Raw genomic sequence first — 22,145 nt, 5'->3', positions numbered from 1 at the left:
CTCTGGTCCTCAGTGAGATGCTTTCGCAGCCCCTGATGCTTGCTTGCTTTGGATTCACAGGCCGCTATCGAGCCCCTTTCGGAGTCCGGTTGCCGCAAAACTCTTCGACTAAGGATCCTGTGGTTGTCTCTGCCTTGGATGGGTCCGTAGCCGCTGAGCAGGCACTGGCTTCCGAGGAAGTACCTCGCACTACCGATTCTCGACACAAACCGACAACTTCTTTCGTGTCTACCGTTCTTTCAAAAACTACCGAGTTTCTAAGACCCAGGGTACAAACTAAGCCCAAGAAACTGATGACCCAATGTCAGGCACCTGCTTCCTTGCCTCAGTCTCAAATGCTTAAAATGGCGGAAGACCTTATAATGCTGATCAGGGGAAGCCAAACTACCCCTTCCAAAAGAGAAAGAGATCTGTCCCCAGTATTATCTGACAGGAGTCTGATGACTCTGATGCATCTGAATATGAAGACATGCAATCCCTCTTTGCTTATGAGGATTCTGATGCAAAGGAATCCATTTCTTCAGCCTGCCCACCCGAGGACTTTTCCTTTGGGGAAACCCTTCATACTTTAAGGGAGCATTTCCAATGGGAATGTCAGGACTACCCTCAGTCTAAAAAGAGACTCAGGGAATTCTTAGGTCTTCCACAGCACAGACCTTTGGCCATTCCTCCTGTCCTGGATGTTGTGGATGTTTTCATGGAATCTAGTTCATAGGTTCATAGATTTGTACTAGGCTAATTGCCCTTGCGAGCCATTTTAAGCCTAGCCAATTATCCCTCGTGAAACTCAAACCTTGCACCTTGTGTTTGTAAGGCAAACACCTTAACCATTAGGCCACCCTCCCAAACCCGGAGTTTGACTCCGACACCCTCCCTCCAGTTACCAGGAAACCTGACAGGTATTACAGTCCCTGATTCGTACACATTTCTTTTCAAAAATCCTACTGCTGACCCTGAAGTTATTTCTCAAGGGCCTAAAGGAATTAAAGCAACTTCTGCTAAGAATCCCACCCCCCTCAGATAGGGATTCCCGAATACTAGACAGATGGGGTAAAAAAAGTATACACCTCTGCTACTCTTGCTTTCAGAGAATTGAATTGTCAGTTCCATATGCTAAAATTTCAGCAGCATACCATGGAACTCCGCCAACAAAAAATATCATCCTTTCCTGCTTGTGCAGAAAATAGATTTGCAAGAGTTAATGCATTCTGCAAGTCAAGTAACTAACTTATACTGTGGTTTTGACGCAGTAGAAGCTTCTTGCATTGTAGCAGTCACCAGTTCTGTCCTTAGAAGGCAAGCTTGGCTTAAGGAATAGCCCTTGCTAGACCATGTCAAATCTAAAGTATTGGATGCACCCTTGCACAAAGACAACTTATTTGGCACCAAGGCAGAGGAGGTCATAAAAAAGGTGGAAGAGAAAGCTAAATCTATGCCGACAGTTAAGGATTTTCTACAGGTCCAGCCACCCAGGTTGAGTAGGCATTGCCCCTCCAAGCACTGGTACTTTCCTGCCCCCTCCAGGTGAGTTCAGCCCAGACCCCAGGGAAGCAGACCCCCCCCCCCGGAGACAACAGCCTACAGGGAATGCAGAGATCAAAGCAATGAATTCCTCCACTTCAAACCCAGGGAGTGCAAAGCCACCCCATCATGGTAAGAACTCCCAGTGATTCTCCACTTCCACCCCTTCCCTTTGCCCACCTGCACTTACCCCTAGGGAAACCTCTCCTTAAACGCAAGCACCTGGGCCACCATTACAAATGACCGCTGGGTCCTCAACTTAGTGTCCCAGGGATACAGATTTTCTTTCCACACTCTCCCAACCTCAAAAGGGTTCCCAGATCTTCCTCCAAACCAGTGGGCAGAGGCCAAAAAACAAGTCCTTTCCCTGTTCTCTATGGGGGCAATAGAGCATATTCCTGCAGAACAGATAGGCCAAGGTTTCTACTCCAGGCTCTTCCTGGTACCCAAAAAAGAGGGCACCTGGCGCCCCATCCTCAATCTAGCCATTCTAAACACCTTCCTGGTGATACCAAAATTCAAAATGCTCACCCTTCAGCAAATCCTACCTATGCTATCCAAGAATGCTTGGCAAGCCACCCTAGACCTAAAAGAGGCCTACCTCCACATCCCAATCGGGAATCATGCAGGAAATATCTACATTTCAGGGCAGGATCACTGCACTTTCAGTTCTCTGCGCTTCCCTTTGGCTTCTACACTGCTCCCAGAGTTTTCACAAAATGTCTGGCTCCTGTCATTGTTTTTTGCAGACAAAGAAATATGCAAATGTACCCATATTTAGATGACTGCTCAATCCAGGCAGACAGTCAAGAAAAGCTGCTCAAGCACCTGGCCTTTGTTATCAGAGACAGTGTAGCCCATAAGAGTCTGTATCCTGTGTGTGCCTCAGCAGTAAAATGATGACAGTCATGTCCCTAGCACTCTAAATTATGTGATACCAATGATGATAATCTATGATGCCACAGGTAGTCAGGACATACATCAGTCAGCATCTCTACTGACCTCTCTAGGGTACACTATCAATGAAAAGAAATCCAAACTAGTACCCACCCAAAGGAATTACATCCCTGGGAGCTAGTCTGGACACAGAATCCCAGATGTAATTCCTTACACCAGAAAAGCAAACCTACCTGACAGCCTATTTTGGTCAACTAGCCACCAGTCCCCAGTTATCTGCAAGGAAAATCCTGCAAGCTCTGGGGTTCATGGCATCTTGCATTCTACTCATTCCATATGTCAGACTGCATATGAGGAAACTTCAATGGTACCTAAAAAGCCTTTGGTGTCAACACTGTCAAGATCTGGAAACTCTTATAACAATGATACCTTGCCCAAGGAAAGATTTTCTTTGGTGGGCAGCAGCATGCTGCCACAACAAGGGACTACCTTTCTCACCACCCTACTCTGCCCAGACCCTATCACAGACGCATCAGACTATGCCTGGGGTGCACACCTGGATGGCAGGTGCCTACAGGGTTAATGGAGCCCACAGCAAATACATCTGCACATGAACCAAAAAGAGATGTTAGCTGCCCAGCACACATTGACATCTTTCAGGCCCCTTCTCTCCCCAGGGGCTCTCCTGATCAAAACAGACATCACTGTGATGTGGTATATCAATAAGCAGGGATGGACTCGCTCCTACCCTCTATGCAGGCTTGCCATGACCCTTTGGCACACAGCCTGAGCCATGCAACTGCACCTCTTAGCACAATTCCTGCCAGCCTCTCTAAAAACTCTGGCAGACAACTTAAGCAGAAATCTTTTGGACCCACACGACTAGCAGCTAGACCAAAGAACCTTCACCCTAATTACTCAGAAATGGGGCACCCTGAAGGTCGACCTCTTTGCTTCCCACACCAACTATCAGCTCAGCAAGTTCTGCACCAGGGAGCCTCACTGCAGGGCCTGGAAAGCAGATGCCTATCCTTCCCCTGGGTCAATCTCTTGGTCTGTGCATTTCCCCCACTACCTCTCATTACCAGGGTACTGCTCAAAATAAGGGAGGAAAAACAGGACAATTCTGATTGCTCCAGACTGGCCTCACCAGCACTGGTACCCACTGCTACACAGCCTGTCCCCACTGCCACCATGGCATCTCCCTCAGACTCCAGCCCTCCTGACCCAGAGGGAAGGATAATTCATGCATCCCCAATTGCAGACCCTCCGTTTGACAGCCTGGCTTATTCACTGAACACTGATCAAGCTGCCAATCTCATTAAGCAGGTTCTAGATGTTATACGTGAGGCTAGATGCCCTAGCACTAGAAAGTCTTATGCTGACAAATGGAAAAGGTGCTGCACCTGGATTCAGGCTAAGAGAGCCGATATGGCACAGCCCTCCCTACCTCTCATCCTGGATTATCTAGTTGACGTGCTACACAGTGGTCTGTCCATTTCCTGTATTAAAATTCATGCCTCTATCTCTGCTCATTTCAACACTGGGCACCCACTTTTCTCACACCCTGTCATCAAACAGTTCCTAAGAGGGGCTAGCAACTTGAGGTCACCCCAGAAGAGCACCTACCCCAGCTTGGGACTTAAACTTTGTGTTGGAAAAGCTCACCCTGCCCCCCTTTGAACCAGCATCCTCTGCAGAGTTAAAGTTTCTCTCCAGGAAGATGGCCTTGCTTCTGGCTATCACTTTAGCCAGAAGAGTATCCGAGCTGCAAGCACTCATGGCTGTAGAGCCCTTCGTCATCTTCCATGCTGACAAGGGTGTCCCTCGGGACTAACCCATCCTTCATGCCCAAAGTGGTGTCCAGTGTGGCTCTCAACCAATCCATTCATTTGCCCACCTTTTTCCCTAACCCACAAAACAAGGGGGAAAGGATCCTGCACTCCCTAGATGTGCACAGACAGCTCAGATTCTATCTAGGCAGGACTAAATCATCAGAAAGACTGATCAGTTGCTAGTCAGCTTTGCTGCTGTGGCAGAGGGCAAATCTATATCCAAACAAACCATTTCCAAATGGATAGCACACTGCATCCATTTTTGTTACAAGCAGCATGGGAAACCTCCCCCTAAAGGGGTCAGGACTCACTCTACCAGAGAAGCCTCCACCTCTGCTGCTTTCCTCCGAGGAGTCCCCACCAGGGACATCCTGGTGGCTGCCACATGGACATCTGGTCACACCTTCACCAGGCATTACCTTCTGCCTATCATCTCCATATCCAGGGCCGGCTTTGCCACTGCAGTCTTGCAGGGCATCCTAGCTAGCCCCTAGTCTTCTTGACTGCTTCCACCGTTTTCCTCAGCTTTGGGAATCAACCCAAATGTGATGACTGCAACAGTGAAACACAAAGAACATAGTACAGTTGTGTACACTTACCATAAATGTGGATGTTCGAGTATATTCACTTCTGCAGTCCTGGTTCCCCCCCCTCCATCCCCCTTTCTTCTCTCTCTCTCTCCATACAAGGAACATTTTGGTATTTACTTTCTACTGGTGGGGTTCTTCCACCATATCCTGGCTCCCACTTCGGGGCTCCTGACAGGGCAAAAAAAACTGATGTAATGGCATCAGCTGCCTTACTTTATACTACTGACGAGCTGACTTCAGTCCTGAAGCAACAGCAACCGATGCAGAAATACTAAGCCTCTGGTGTTCGGGCCAGCCAAGGGCTACCCTGGCAGGGATAACCCAAATGTGATGATTGCAACAGTGAATACACTCGAACATCTACATTTATGGTAAGTGTACACAACTGTACTTTACAAGTCCTCTTGCGGCTCTTACTCTGGAGGTGGGCTTGTCAGAGTGGGGTGTGACCCCGGTTCCAAGGTTGTCTTTCTTGGTTCCAGGCTTCCATCCCTATTCGGGTGGGCCTGCCTTCCAGATTATGGAGAGAGCCATGGCCTCAGCAGGCTCACAGTTGACACCATCCCCATAGGAGTGTCACATCTATGTATCCTCTGGCTTACAGCTGTCGCAATCTGTTACCTTAGGGCAATGGACACAAGAGCAGCAAGACACCCTGTCGCAATGTCCCCCCTCTTTGGAATCCTCCTCAGATCTTCCCCCTGAGGAGCCACCCCGTAAGAGATTGTGCAAGAGGAAGCACCTGGATTCCCCAGAAGAATTGGTCACTGAGAATACAGATTTTGATGAACGAGAAGGGGCCCCTTGGCCACCCCCTCAAGATGTCTCCTTTGGAGACATCCTGGAAATTTTAAAACAAAGGGGTGATTAGAATCCTTGTAGGCTTTGTGCCTGGCCTTCTACTTCTTGGGTGACCCCACCTGCCGATGAACTGGTCAAACTCATCATGTAGCATGTGTGAAAGGCCTCTGATACTATAGAACCAGGTCCCCGGAGACAATACAAAATTCTTTGCACGCCCGAGGGTCAGTTTCACTGGTCGAAAGGTATAGCAGTAGATGGTTTGGTGGTGGTGGCTGCCACAAAATAGGAACTCTCCGAGGAGAGTCCAACTGTCCGTCCTCCAAATCAAGAGTCCCGGATGATGGACAGATTCAGGAAACGGGTCTTTGTTTCATCGACCTTCACCATACAGTCCTTGAACTTTTTGGCACATTTCTCGCAACTCCAAAGGGATCTAATAACTGAGTTTTCGGAGACCTTAGCAGGAACAGTGTGTGACGAGGTCCATGAAAAGGTGGTCTCCCAGCTTGCCACCCTAGAGTTGATCTCCAGCTCATCCATGCAGCTTATTGCACATACAGCTGAAGGGACATCCAGGGCAGCAGTTACATGTGTTGCCATTAGGCTTCACATCTGGATTCGCTTATGTGACTTTGCAGACTCCTTCAAGTCTTCCTTTATCAATGCAAACAAAACTAGCGGTGAAGCAAAACACGACTCCAAGCACCATTGGTTAATGTTAATTAGTTAATGAAGTTTTTGTGTAAGTGGATAAATAGAACTTTTTGTTTCATCTTAGATAGTTATACAGCTTAAATTGTGTTTGATATTTTTATAAATCTTAGGGACTGACTCAGTTAAGATAACATCCAATGAATATAAATTTCTATGCTTATTTGTTTAGATAGGAATACTTTGACTTTAAATTATATAGCTTACAAAGCTGATGTCATCCATTAATGTCAATGAAGCTTTTGAAATGATGGAGCGTTTTTGTAAGTATTAAACTGAATTGTTTTGTCTGTATTAGTCTATGTTAATGGTCTGAAGAAGCCACATCTCATGGTGAAAGCACTAACCTGAAATTAAAACATTTTATCATATATTGAATGGTGCTTGGAGTCGTGCTTCGCTTCACCGCTAGTTTTGTTTGCATTGTTGTTTGCTGGTTACAACGGTGTTTGTTTGCCTGCTGGTTATTTCTTTATTTTCTCTTCCTTTATTAATGCTCCCGTTGATGCTTCGTTGCATATTTAGCCCAAAAGTTAGAGACACATTAGATGTGAAAAGGATGAAAAGATCCTTTCTGCTGTGGGTGTGCATTTTTCCACTCCTCAATGACCTTACTGCAGGGATCAGAGGAGTGGAAAGATGTGGTTCAAGATGTCCCAAGGGCCTTTTCGGGACCCAAGAGAGTATTCCTCCTGGGGCAGAAGGGGGAACTCTTCTGGGAGATGCTCCTCCCATGGCAGAGGGGGCCTGCATAACCAGGGTTCCAGGGATTCCTTCTGTGGACAACCCTAGCAGCGCTCCTGAGCAGCGGCCCGATTGCTTACCTCTGGAAGCAGTCAGAGGAAGATTCTGGCTGCACCACGCAGCCTGGCAGACATTAACATCGGATTCTTAGGTGCAGACAGTAATTACCAGAGGTTACCATATCCTCCTCAATCACTACCAAGACCATAGAGATGAATCCACGATGTTCCACCCAGTCAGAGGGATATAGCAACACTAAAAATCCAAAAGCTGCTTCAAAAAAGAGTAATCCAAACAGTCCCACCAGACCAAATAGGATCCGGATTTTACTCAAGATTCTTTAGTGCCAAAAAAAGAAAGAGGACTGGAGGCCAATCTTAGACCTCAGTGTACTGAACAAGTTTGTTCAACAAACAAAATTCCAGATGGTTACAGTTCAGAGACTCATTAGCCAGGTGTGAAAAGGACAAAAAGACCCTTTCTGCTGTGGGTGTGTGTGTTTCCACTCCTCAACGACCTTACTTTTCTGGAGAAAGACAACTGGATGTGCTCCATAGATCTTCAGGATGTGTATTAACACACAAAAATGGACAAATGCTCCAGAAGATACTTCTGCTTCCAGCTTGGAGCCAGCCATTACCAGTTTCGAGCACTGCTCTGTGGTCTCACCACAGCCCCCGGGTTGTTCACCAAATGCATGGCAGTGGTGTAGCAGCTCACTTAAGGCTACAGGGATTCCATGTGTTTCCATATTTAGACGACTGGCTCCTCACTGCCCCCACCAGGCATCTACTGCTTTCCACCTTGGAATATGTTCTGAGGCTTGCAGAGGTCTTGGACATCTCGATCAACAAGGAAAAATCAAAGCTATCCCCCACACAGGGCATAGAATTTATATGAGCAAGACTAAACACAAAATCCTGCACGGCTGTTCTTCCACTTCACAGACTAGAGAAGTTGAGAGTGCAACTTCAAGTGATCCTCTCTCAAGACAAAGTTCTGGCTTGCCAGGTCTTACAGATCCTTGGGTCCATGGCAGCAACAATCACTTTAGATCCTCTGGTGTGATACCACATTAGACTGCTTCAGTGGCTCCTGGCCTCACAGTGGTCAGCGTTAACTCATCCAATGTCCCACCCAATCTGAATAACCAACTGATGCAAGCAGGATTTATATTGGTGAATGAAGCCAGAAGACAAATTATGGAACCACCCCTTTTCCCCTCTCAGCCCAAGGCCATAATGACCATGGATGCATCCCTGATAGGATGGGGGGGGGGAGTTTTCAGGGAGAGACAGTACAAGGCACTTGGTTCCCTTCAGAGGCCAGTTTGCATATCAACATCCTAGAACTGAGGGCAGTGATCTTAGCGTTGCAAGCATTCCAATCTGTACTCCCTTCAGGGACAATTGCTATTCAGTTGGGCAACATGTCATTAGTCCGGTACATCAACAAATGGGGGGGGAATCCAGATTCTACCCTCTTTTTCAGGAATCCCTAAGAGTTTGGCAATGGGTGATTGCCTCCAACCGCTTTCTGATAGCAATACACATTCCGGGGAATTTCAGTGTGATTGCAGACAAACAGCAGATGCATTCTCCTGCCTCACAAGTGGTCTCTCAATTCCGATGTTGTGGCAAAGACTTTTTGTCGATGGGGTCAGCCTTGTGGCGATCTGTTTGCCTCTTCCACAAACCGCAAATGCAGCAGCAACTTTGCTCTGGTCCCCCCTTGGGGGAGTCCCCAAGAGATGCTGTTCTCCATGATTGGCCCCCTGGAATTCTTTATGCCTTTCCACCAATCCCTCTAATTCCACAGTTTCTGTAGAAAGCCCAGCGGTTGAGAAGCAAAGTGATTCTCATTGCACCTTATTGGCCCTATCTAGTCTGGCTTCCCTTTCTCTGGCCTCACTTAGTTTACCGTCTGTGGATTCTGGATCCAACCCCAGACCTGTTGTCTCATCTGCAGGGCCTGGTCCATCCCAACCTACAAAATCTCAAGCTAACAGCTTGGTTTCTCCACTTCCAGTAATTGCCAGGCAAAACAACTTATCTTCTCCAGAACAAAAGATGCTTCTGGCTTCTCATAAACCATCCACCAGAAAACGTTATCTTAGCAAATGGAAGAGATTTGCGCTTTGGTCTGATGAAATGGGTATTGAGCCTTTTTCAGCCTCGATTGATAAGGTCTTGGAATATTTATCTACCTTATTCCAATTGGGAGCCTCTACTTCTACCATTAGAGTTCAGTTAGCTGCCATTTCAAATTTCCATAATGGTTTCAATGACCTTTCTTTGATGTCCCACTGTCTCTGCAAAACCTTTCTTAAGGGCGCTTTACATTTAAAACCACCTTTCAAAGAGCCCATTGCACTTTGGAATTTAACGTTGGTCTTGCAAAGTTTGGTCCATCAGCCTTTCGAGCCAGCAGCCACCTGTGATATCAAATTTTTATCTTGGAAAACTCCTTTTCCCGGTAGCTATCACGTCAGCGAGGAGAATCTCAGAATTGCAGGCACTGTGTGTAAAATATCCATATATAATTTTTTACAAAGAGAAAGTATCACTCAGAAGTAATCTCTCCTGTTTGCCTAAAGTAGTGTCAGATTCCAATATTAATCAGTTCATAGATGTACCAGTTTTCTTCCCAAATTTCTCAAACAAGGGAGAATATTGTTTACATTTGTTGGATGTACACAGACAATTATGTTTTTATTTAGGTAGAAGAAAATCTCTTAGAAAATCGGGCCAGTTGTTCCTAGACTGGACAAATCAGTTTCAAAAGTTACTCTGTCAAAATGGTTGAGGGATTGCATCAACTTTGTTTGTCAACAGAAGTTAGGGCACATTCTACCAGATCCATTTCCACTTCAGTAGCTTTTCCTTCCAGAGCTTCTATGGATGACATATGTGTAGCCGCAACTTGGGCTACTCCTCATGTCTTTATCACTCATTATAAATATGGTACGGTTTCCAGGGGAAGAGCATCCTTTGGCTCTATGGTGCTCAGGAATATCTTTCCCTAGGGCTTCCCAAGATTTAAAGTAGCTAGGGACTATGTCTCAAGAGTCAAGAATGAATTAAGATTGACAACATCCGATAAATGAGCTATGTTCTTATCACAAAGTTTCATCTGTATTGTTGATCTTCATTCTTTTTTGACATCCCACCCACCTCCCCCTCCAAAAGACTCCTGGAGGTTCATAACTAGTCCTAGTGTCCTAGTAGGGTTGTTGCTCAGACAAAGCTTCCATGATTTTCTACTCTGTGAGTAAAACTTGATCTGAGGGGAAGGGAAGAGCGCCAGTATGGTTAGCCTTGGCTTGAGAGTTTCTGGCTGGCACAAGCTTGATATAATGGCAGAGTCTGTTCCGAGGTTTGGAACTGAGACCCAACAGTCAAGAATGAATGAAGATTGACATTACAGATGGAATGTTATAGTAAGAACATAAGTTCTTTTTATCACCTTACACTTTTTGTTGTAAATTTGTAGATGTCCGCTAGGAGGGGTAAGTGCTACAGACAGATTCTGTACAAGGACTTGCATAACAAGTGTCTTTTTTACACCTTAGCATAGAACACAATCACAAATCCTGCTGTATTTGTCAGTCATTCGTTCCAAAAACCCTTTGGTTTAGACTCTATACTCTTAACAACTTTCTTGAGACCCAGTGTCCTAAACTCCTGTCCCAGTCCAAGATGGCTGAACTCCACATCCTCAGACATCTCTCTTCCACCAGAGAAGCTTAAGAGTCCTCAAATGGATTAGCAGTCCAATGTTTCTGATTCCAGTGTACCCACTGAGGTTACAGAACCCATGTTATGTCAGACTTCTGCTCGGTTGCCTGCTACCAAGAACCTGTTGGAATCTAGTATGGCCCCTGAGACCTTGCAGACTGCCAATACATTCAAGGAGCTGCACCTACTTACATTTCAAAAGGACTGCACAGCATTCTGCAAATTTTAGTTAGGGAAGTAATCCCAGGCTGCCTAATAGAAGTCAGACATGTTTCTAAACCTCTGCACCTCGTTCAGGCGAATATTACTCCTAGGAAAAAATAAATAAAAAGACTAAGCATCTGGCCTTTGCCTCAGCAGCTAGGGAAAGAGAGTGAATGGACTTATCGCAAAGGTTGTTTAAAGTGGTAATGTCCTTAAACTTCATTTCTTTGGGTCTCCCCTACCACAGTCTACTTACATAAAACCCACCCTGGTTTTCTCCTTTTCTGATGAGGAGCAAGCCAATGACTTTAACCATTCTCTGGAGTATTTCTTAGATGCATTCCTCAAGGCAATTTTTCTCTGACTAAGTGGACTTCCTCTTGCCTGATTCACCCGTTGAGGAATCTTACTTTGGTGAGACTTTACAGAACATGATGAAACACTTTGGTAATCTACTCAGATCTCTGATGTCCAAAAGAGGTATTATACCTTCTCTGAGATGGAGACCCCTTAAGGTTGCTACTTTTCACTGTTGTGAAAACTGGACCAAAGCCACACACCCCTGCACCACCTATGACCTGCCGTGTCATACCCCCTTTCCTCCCACTTCCATCCTCATTTTATAACATAAGTGTATATGTCATTACGACAGAATGCCTCCTTTAACCACCAAGAAAAAAGGAAGTCTTATAAAACATACATAATATACTCTGTAAAGGCATCTTTGCTGAGGTGCTAGAGGAAATAATACTCTTGTTTTTTTACTTTGTTTTATTAAATTATTTGTTCGTGGATTTCACTGGCTTTTTAATGGTGTTTATTACAATGCCTCCTTTAGTTTATTTTTTCTTTTGTAGTCTCTGACTCATCTGCATCACTTTAGCAATGTTTTTGTCAAAAAGTCAAACTAAGATTGCATTTTTACAAACTCTGGCATTCTGTTCATGCTGCGAAACAGAATACTGGGGTTTGTACAATGTTTTCCAGCTACTGGAGAATCATTCTAGTTTCTAGAAAAATGCCAGATAGGTGGCCTGCCTAAGTACCCCTGCTCTTCTCTGGTCCCTCCTGTCCTTGAGGCTTTCAAAGATGCTTTTCAGTCTACCTCTTTTGTACCTGGCTCTCAACCTCCAGCTCCCAAGAGACCAGACAAGTTTTACAAGGTCCTTGATGACCTAAAATATCTATACATGAACCCAGTGGAAGACCCTTTGGCAGTTTCTCTCTTTTCAGATAAGCCCTCTAAGCTGCTACCTAGTGTTAATACCATACCTACAGACAAGTATACTAGGTGTATGAATAGATGGTGAGAGAAGGTTTACTGCTGCCATTACTTTGAGGGCAATTACTTACCAGACTAAAATGACTAAGTGGTCTCTGTCCTGGCATCCTTGAACAAAAGTTATCTGGGATACTCCCACAACAAACTCTAAGCAGCAAATGTAGAACTTACTTTCACAGACCAGTCAGATTGCCAGGCATAGCATGAAGTGTAGTTGTGATGCCGTAGATGCTTCCTGTTTGGCAGCTGCTACTGGATCTGTTATCCACAGATGTGCATGGCTTCCCAATCAACCAATGCCTGAAAATTTAAAATCTAAAATTCTAAATTTGCCTTTGGACAAAGACTCACTGTTAGGCTGCCAATCAGATCAAAACTCTCCAGGACCAAGGTGAAACCATGAAAAACTGCAGGCAAATCCTACCCTCCTCAGTTCTGAGATATCGTAAGAACTACCCAGGCATGTCAACATCCTTCATTAGAAGAAACCCTAGGGCTTTTAGGAAAAGATACTGTGAAAAACCACAAAGGGAAACTCCAGCCGGGAGGCAACCTTTTTTAGGCAAAAGTCTGTGACTACTGCTGCACTCCTCTACCCCAAAGACTGTCACTCTCCCTGGTCAGGTGGGGAGATATTACCAAAGACAAATTGATCTTTTTTAGCATCAGGGACAGCTATGCCATGTCTTGCAAAACATTCCCTCCTTTGAAAGACATAACTCCACCCCCTCCAAACCAAATTTCTTTTCTGACCTCCGTTATCCAAGTCCTCATGGAACAGGACACCATTGAGCAAGCCCTAAAATAATTTCTGGGAAGAGGGTTTTATTCCAGGATTGTTCTTGTCTCAAGAAAAGAAGTGCAATGAAGACTCATTCTAGACCTGTCTACAGTGAACAATGACCTGAAGGTACCCTCTTTCAAAATGCTGTCCCTTCAGACCATGCTTCCTTTCATGCTACCACAGGCTTTCTTGGTGTAATCAGACCTGAAGGAACCCTACCTACATATCCTTATCTGTTCTTCCTGCAGTAGATTCCTCAGGTTTTTCTCTGGCTCCTTACATTTTTAGTTTACTGCTTTGCCTTTTGGTCTTTCCACAACTCCAAGAGTGCTCACAAGGTGCCTGGCACCTGTAGTAGCTTTCTGTCGCACTCTAGGAATTTAGATTTTCCCCCACTGGAATTTCCTTCTGATCCAGACTGTATCCCCAGACATTCTTCTGAGTCATCTTTAATTCACCCTTCATCTTTCACAGGTCTAGGATTCACCATAAACTACAACATATCACACATGGTCCCTACACAGGACATCATGTTCCTGGGAGACTAGGCAGAAAGAATATGCATGCTTTCCTTCCCCAGGAAAAGGTTCTCAGTGTACTTGCGTCCAAGACCTTTCTTCAAAACCGATTCCGCTGAAAAGGAGATTCTAAGGACCGTAGGATTCATGGCAGGCACCATTCCTATACTTCCCCTAGCCAGGCTTCACAAGAAGAAAACCCAGAAGTGTCTGAAATCTGTGTGTTCCCAGCACTGCCATCTCTTGGATAGCCTAATTCCCCGTCTTGTCTAAAGAAAGAGCTGACCTGGTAGAAGGGACAGGTCATCCTCAACCTAGGGTTACTTTCCTTACTTCCTCATCAACAGATTCACACAGACACCTTAAATGAGGCATGGGGATATGGACAGGATCACACCAAGTGCAGGAGAAATGGCCAGCCCACCTCCTGAAGGAACACATCAACCTTAAAGAAATGAGGGCTCTTCTGTAAGCTCTTCAGACTTTTAACCACCTTTGGAAATCAAGACCTCTCCAAGTGTTCTCAGACAACACCACAGTCATGTGATACATACACAAGGAAGGTAGAACCAGGTCTTACCAGCTATGCAGGTTGGCACAGGAGGCATAGAATTTGGCAACACAGATGAATATTTCACTCATAACCATGTACCTCCCCTTTCAGGACAGTGTGCTAGCAGATTGTTTAAGTCACTCCATGGAGGAACCCCACAAGTGGATTCTGAACAGGGAGGTCTTCCACAGCATCACACTTCAATGGGGTACTCTTCAGATAGATTTTTTGCTTCATCAAGCAACCATTGGCTCCCCCTATTCTTTCTCAGGAACCCCTGCCTTACAGCCTGGAGGACAGATTTTTTTCTTTCCAGTGCCTAGAGAGATTCCTCTATGCTTTTCCTCCTTTTTCTCCACTTCCAAAAATGCTTCTCAATGCACCAAAAGAAACATGTAAACTCCAGTTACTGGCTGTATTTTGGCTAAGGCAACATTAGTTCTCTCTACCTGGCAAAAGGAAACTACAGGAGAGTCCCTCTACAACCGGACCTTAATTCAGAAAAAAGGCCTGCTGCTCCACCCAAATCTTCCATTTTTCAGTTTGACCGTATGGGTGATGGGAGTTTAATACTTCAGACACATTTTCCCTGAAGAGGTTGTACAAGTCTTACAAGAGGCTAGAAGACCCACCACTAGAAAATCTTACACTGCAAAGTGGAATTGCTTTTCTTTCTGGTTCTGCAAGCAGAGTCAAGACCCACTCTTAGCACAAGTACTTCTGGTTCTGCAATACCCCTGCATACTTCTTTGATCAGGTTTAGCTTACGCTTCCATAAAAGCTCATTTGTCTGCCATCAATGCTTTCATCCCTGTTAATCCCCCACTTATGGCTAGGGCAGAGGTCAAGCTTTTTCTCAGAGGTGAAATCCATCTCTCCACCTTGAGATCTTAATTTTGTGCTAGAAGAGCTTACTCTGCTCCGCTTTGAAACAGCTTCTTTAAAATTTTGTCCTTGGAAAACCATCCTCCTATTGCCTCTCACCTTTGCTAGGTGGATTTCTGAGCTTCATACTCTCATGACCATTTCCCCTTTTCTTATTTTTCACAAAGACAGGGTGACTCTCGGAGCTAACCCATGCTTCATGCCTATGGTAGTGAATGAGCTGTCTCTCAATCAGGCTGTTTATCTCCCCACATTCTTTCCTAATCCCTAAAACAGTGAGGAAATTATCTTGCTTTCTCTTCACATCCACAGACAACTCAGATTTTACCTGGACAAAGCTAAATCTTTCAGGAAGACTTGCCAGCTTTTCATGTCCTTTATGTCCTCTAGGCAGGGCCAACCAGTCTCCAAACAAACTGTTGCAGCTTGGATTTCAAAGGCTATCTCTTTCTGCTGCTCACACTATCTTTCTGCCCTAAAGCACATTCCACTTGGGCAGTTGTTTCCTTATGGGTTTTCCACAAAGGAACAGATTACAAATCTATTTTCAAGGTGGCTACTTGATTCTCAATACACACCTTTACCAAACACTACAAAATTGAAGTCTTCTCCAGGTCCATGGCTGCCTTTACTAAGTCAGTTTTGTCAGGACTGCTGGACAGTGCTTCCACTCCATTACTAACCACCCTTCTTTCCTCCTTCAGCTCTGGGAATCCCCCATTTGTCAAGAATACTGCAACAGAGCTTTCAGTCAGGGCATAGTATAGTTGTGTAAAAACTTACCATAAAAGTAGATTTCCTGCTGATCACTGTTGAAGTATTCTATCCCACCTTCCATTACTTCTTTTCTGTTTCACTCTCATCTTCAGTTCTCACTTCCCTTTTGTTGCTCTATCCTTTGCTCTCTTACAAGTATAAGGGGGAGCATTCTTACCAAATTCGAAGTACACCCCTCCTAGCCGACTAGTCTCATCTCTCGGTAGTCTTTAGACTGCTGGCTTGATGATGGTCTGAGTATCCATGCTCGTACATACATCTTTATACCTCAATGCATATGAGCTGAGGTCATGCTTTGGCAGTAAGACCTTGGGAAGGTAAGTGGCACCCCGACCAGACATCAGCAGTGATGTTCCATTTGTTAGGAATAGTGCAACAGTGTTCAGTAGGACATCTGCTGTAATGGTAAGTTCTTATATAACTGTACTTTATTAATAGAACAGAGAAGTTAGATGCTACATAAGGCAAGCCAGGAGTTCTTACATTGAAGTGTGCATATGATGTAGAATTCAGATGCTCCATCAAACAAGTGGCTTACAAGTGGGGTGTACGAGCTTCTGAGAACATGCAATCCCACCTTTAATTCGGGGGATAAGGATGTCCTTAGGTTATCCAGAGTTAATCTAAATAGGGGTTTTAGAGATGCCAAACATGGCTATGGACAGAAAATTCAGAGTCACTTCACAGACCTAAAAGACTGCAGGCATCTGTGGCAAGGAATTCAGTCCATAACAGACTGCAGGCCCTCATCTTGTCAGCATTGAATTTGTCAACAAGCTCAATGTATATTTTAGGTGATTTGAGGAAAAGAGCAACACTACAGCAACAAAAGTCTCTACCAGCCAGGATGATGAAGTGCTCTGTCTCAATCCAGCTGATGTTTGGGAGATGTTACACAGAGTAAACCCAAGGAAAGTGGCTGAACCTGACAACATACTGGGGCAGGTACTCAGGGACTGTGCTGATCAATTGACAAATGTCCTCATTTTATATCTTCGGTACCTCTTTGAGTCAGTGTGGATACAAATGATGGGTGGATGTATGCTGGCAGTTGTCATACAATTGTCTGTGCTGACAGTCTTGACCAGATTATCTCTCCCCATCCACTGTAGGTATTAATCTTCTTACTCTTGTCCATACAAATATTTCTCCCATTTGTTCCACCCTGCTAGTTACCCCCACCCCCCGTAAATCTGACCATCTCACTGTCATCTTCTCTAGGAAAAAACAGCTTTATGACCCTAGTAATGCCTCTACATTTGTGGATTACTCAAAAAAACAAGTATTTACTATTTACTTTTCGTCTTGACAGCCACAGATGGTATAGCTCCCCAAGAAGTCTTATAACAGAGAATGCTGGCTGTTGCTGTAAATTTTACTTCCTCTTGGATAGATGCATTGAGACTTCTTAACCAATCTGACATAAACGTAATGGCAAGTTTAGAACTAAAGCTATATGATGGATTTACTACACCAGCAAACTGTAATAAATGAAAAGCTCCTAGCCATTACTAAAAGAGTTTGTTTGCTTATAGGTTCATAGTTATCTAATAGGCTTGCGACCACTACGGCCTTTTTAAGTTTAGCCATACATCACAAAGTTTTCACAAGTTGTGGTACCCTTGATAAGTATAGGCAAGGGCTTAGGAGATGAAACATTTACAAGTAGGGGCCTGGGAGATGAACCATTTACAGGCTGCCTGTGTTCATTGCAGACCTAGGTGCCAAACCCAAGGATGCATTTCCTGTTTCCCATCCAGTTGTCCAAGTTGCACTTAAATTGGTTTGGGAAGGAACACTGCTACATGTGGATGAGGAGCCTGTTCCAGAGAAGGGGTAGTCTCTGGGATACATACCTATCTCTCCAGCAGGTCCTGTTTATATCAAAGGCAATACTGAAGTATTTAGAATATATAATTCTGTTGCTGTTTATTTTGTGGATATGCAGGAGATCCATCAGGGTGGGGGGGTGGGGGTGGGGGGGATTCACAGTGCTTTGTAAGCCAGGTCTAGATCTCCTCTCAACAGCCTGTAGGAAACTGAATACAGCGATTGGGCTTTGAGGCAGTCTGCATAGGACATGCTGCTTACACTATGTATTCGTTTAGTCATGAACCTCTGTAGGTGTTCCAATTGTTGAATGTGCTTGTTTAGGTACTTACCAAAGGAGGCATTGTACTCAATGATTGGTCTGATGAATGCTGAATGCAGAAGAACAGTGACTTATATGGCTCTAGATGCCATGCCTTTGTTGTAAGTTGCATAGCATAGAATGATTTCCTCACTACTGTAGACACGATAGAAGGCTAGATTACTGTTTGTGTGCTCCCAAGTCTCTGACTGCTAGGTTGACTTAGAGGCATGTTGTAAATATGATAGTTGCCAAGGGTAGATGACTTCCCAAAGGATACTATTATGCATTTCTTGACATTTAATTTTAGTGCATGGCTCCAACAGAAGTTGTTTGTGTCAACCCTTTTTGGAGAACATTGGCGAAGAAATTAAATGGATTGCAGACTGAAAAGCAGATCGCCCACCTGGTTTAAATGATATTATCCCTTTGAAACCAGTTAAGGGAAGGCGGCTCTTGAGATGAAAATGGTTGCTAAATTAGGCAGTGTCATCTGCTTGATGATAGGTTGGATTCAAGGAAGTGGCTGCCCTATGAATGAGAATTGATTGGATGTTGCTTATGATAATAAGGAAATGAGATTGTTGCATTCTATGGATCTGAGGAAGGCCAGAAGGTTAAAAGGTCTTGACCTGAATCTTTAGACTGACTTTTAGTCTTTTAGTATTTACTTTATCAATTTTATTCTTTTATTTTAATAAATAGTTTTCCATGGTGGTCGTGATGGTTGTTTTCTTCTTTTAGGTCTGATACAGCTGCTGTCCAATCTCCTCGGATGACTCTCTTGAGGCTAGTGAAAGCCGAGAGGAGTGACTGGTAGTTGCTTCTGATTCCTCTGCCTTGACTCAATCTGAGGCCAGCATGGATCCTACTTCTCACATGTCCTCGGAGGCTTTACAAATGTGTGCTTCTGATCATGAGGTGGGAACCTCAGTTAATTATATACTGTGGATGATTCTGCAGATCCTAGTTAGGGAGGATATCCCTCAACATCTGTCTGACCCATCAAGGGTATTTGTGTGGATGTCCCACAGAAAAAGAAACAGAAAACCAGGCATATTTCTCCTGTAGTTAAGGATCCCCAACATGAACGGCAGGATTTTGCTCTGGGTTATTTAATGCTGTAATGGCTTTAAAGCCTCATCAAGGGATGTCTGCACCTGCTCCTCCCTGGGTCTTCCACTTGGCTTAAAAGACCCAGGGAACTAGATTCTGCAGATGAGGAGCTGGATTTTGGAGAAGACTCCCTGGCTTACTGTTCTCAAATACCTTCCTCCTTGGACTGTGGTTTAGAGGAAGAGGGATTTTATTAGTCCAAATTCCCCTTTGGAAGAACTCTGTTTTGGTGATACTGTTGCCCGCATGATGGAGTTTTTTTTTTTAAGTGGAATTGTTCTCTAGTCTCTGCAATTCAGGAAAGGTATTTATGAGCTCCTCCGGATGGAATCTTATAAGCCAGAATCTGTTCCCCCTCTTCTGGCTGCCCTCCTTGGATACCTTTTCAGCAGCTTCTGAGGCTTCTGATTCTCTGCTCATGCACCCAAGAAACCCTAATCTTTCTGTAGTGTCTGCTCCTACTGACAATCCCTCCAAGCTGTTGCCGTCTGCCAGTTTGCTGCTTTTGGATAAGGACAGTAGGGCTATGGGAGAGGCTGAGCAAAAAGTTTTACACTGCTGCTACTTTTATCCATTCAGTCCATCACCTACCTGACTCATATGACCAGGTATGTTCTGGCCCTCTTATCTCAGGTTTCCAAAGTGGTTTCTGACCTTCCTGATTTTGAGGGGAGGGCTTCTGCCCTTTCACTTTTTAGCTGTACCTCTCAAGTTGATCGCCACTTTATCAAACACAACTACAATACAGCTGATGCCTCCTCCAGGGCTGCTGCCTTTGGTTCTGTTATGAGATGATACTGTTGGCTTCGTATTCAGGCTTTGGCTGATGATATTAAGGCCAAACTGTTGGATGCTCCTCTGGATATTAAGAATTTGTTTGGTGGTACTGCTGAGCTTTTCAAGTCTCTCCAGGATAAGTGTAAAGTGTTGCAGGAGTTGAAACATATTTTTGTTTCTGCTATTCCTAAGTTTCAGAGGAATTATCCCTCCAAATCTGCTTATGCAGTCTTGTCTTCTGCCTAAGGGGAAAAAGGGTCTAGATGTGTGCCTCCTACTAAAATCTACTCAAACCCCTATCTCGCAGAAACTTGTATTTTAGGATAAGTTTAGTTCCATTTGACAGATTGTTTCCCTATTTCCTTGGCTAAGTTCCCTTGTCTGTCCATCGTTCCCTTTCACTTCCAGACTGGTTAAATATTACAACAGACTCTTAGGTTCTGCCCATAACTTGCTAGAGATATTTCACGGTCTGGAAATCCCTTTCCTCTTTTTTTGGGCATCCCTCAACCTCCTTGGAACCACTTCCTCTTTTCCCAGAAGTGCTCCATTCTCTTTTGGTAAAGGTCATCATTCAAGCTGTGCCTTCTACCCAAGTAGGGAGGGGTATTTATTACAGAATGCTTTTTGTTCCCAGAAAGGAGGGCTTATGGTGACCAATTCTGGATATTTCCCATTCCTTTTGAATGTTGTGTCTTCATACTCTATTTCCCCTTCTTCTACCCCAGGCTTTTTTGCTCTCTCTGGACCTTAAAGATACCTACCTTCATATCCCCATCCATCCCCTTTTCAGGAATTTTTTACATTTCTCTGTTTGTTCCTTGCATTATCAGTTCTATGCTCTATCCTTTTGCACACCTCTACTGCCCCAAAGAGTACTCATCAAATGCATTGTTCTTGTCATTGCTGTTTGCAGGATGAGAGAAGTTTAGATTTTTCTCTGTCTGGACGATCTGCTCATTCAGACTTCTTCCCCGGATGCAGTGCTTCAGGATCTGCAGTTTACTTTTTCCTTCTTACAGAGTCTGTGGTTCACCATAAACTTCCAGAAATTGGCTCTGATGCCTTAACAGAGTCATATTTTCCTCGGTTGCAGGCTTCAGACCATCCCCATGATGGCATCTCTGCCTGCCCCAAAGACCCTGTCTCTCATTGCCTTTTTCCAGTCCCTTCTTCCTCTGGCTTCAGCCACAGCCAGGGAATTTCTCAGGGTTCTTGGGCTCATGGCTTCCATGATCCCTCTGGCCAGTCTGCAAATGAGAAAGCTTCAGTGTTACCTCAAGTCAGTGTGGCTCGAGCATTGCCACCCTCTGGACTTCTCAGAACACTTCCTTCCATGTCTCTCACGCTTGAGCTTCAGTGGTAGATTCATCAACTTAGATTCATCAACTTCCTTTCCAAGCTCCAGTCCCGACTCAAGAGTTCTTTACAGATGCCTTAGACAGGGCATGAGGGCCTTATTTTGCTCTCTCAGGTTTAAGGGTCACTTCATCAGAGTTTGAATCACATCTGTATAATGGAGATGAGGGTTCTTCTTCTAGGTCTTCAGGCTTTTCATTCCTGGTCCCTCAAAATTTTCATAGACAACACCACAGTGATGTGGTATGTCAACAAACAAGGGGAACTAGGTTCTATCTTCTTTGCAGACTAGCTCTTCATGTCTGGGATCTAATGTCCTGTATCAAGTGACTCTTCAGGCAGTTTACATTCCCTTGGAGCACAATCTAGTGGCAGACTCTTTGAAGAAGTCCAATACACAAGCTCAAGAATGGATGCTTCACAGAGATGTGTTCCTCGACATTGTTAATTGGTGGGGTATTCCTCTGATCTTTTTACCTCCATTCTATTAAAGAGTCCCATGTCCTTTGGATTGGAAAGTTGATGCCCTGTCTTTTCCTTGGAAGGGGATGTTTCCATATGACCAGCCCCACCCCTGCCCTCTGTTACCATGAGCCTTCACAAGATCAGGCAGGACTCTCCCAGAATCTTGCTGGTGACTCCATTTTGACCCAGACAGCATTGGTTCCCCCTTATTTCTCACTTGGTCAGGGGCAATCACAATGTTACCTCACTGGGTGAATCTTGTCACCCAAGATAAGAGAGCTCTTATCCATCCTAACTTGCCCACTCTTCAACTGACACTGTGGGTGATATGGTTTTGGTCTCTTTCAGGCACCTCTTTTTTCGAGGACATGCTTTGGGCTTTGCAGGAGGCCAGGAAACCCCCTACCAGGAAATCATACATCTCCAAACAGAAATTATTTTCTGTCTGGTGCTTA

General features: G+C 44.6%; 1 protein-coding gene across 1 annotated transcript in view; it reads left to right on the top strand.

The window, feature by feature from the left end:
• Window positions 1-22,145, top strand: part of HEATR6 (HEAT repeat containing 6) — a gene marked incomplete in the record, with an annotated part of 1,433,578 nt that overhangs the window by 1,132,063 nt on the left and 279,370 nt on the right.

This window comes from Protopterus annectens, chromosome 13.part0 (genome assembly GCF_019279795.1).
Source record: "Protopterus annectens isolate FY-2018-M chromosome 13.part0, PAN1.0, whole genome shotgun sequence".
Taxonomy (NCBI): domain Eukaryota; kingdom Metazoa; phylum Chordata; order Ceratodontiformes; family Protopteridae; genus Protopterus; species Protopterus annectens.
Note: the sequence above shows the minus strand (reverse complement) of the source record. Positions and strands in the feature narration are given on the sequence as shown.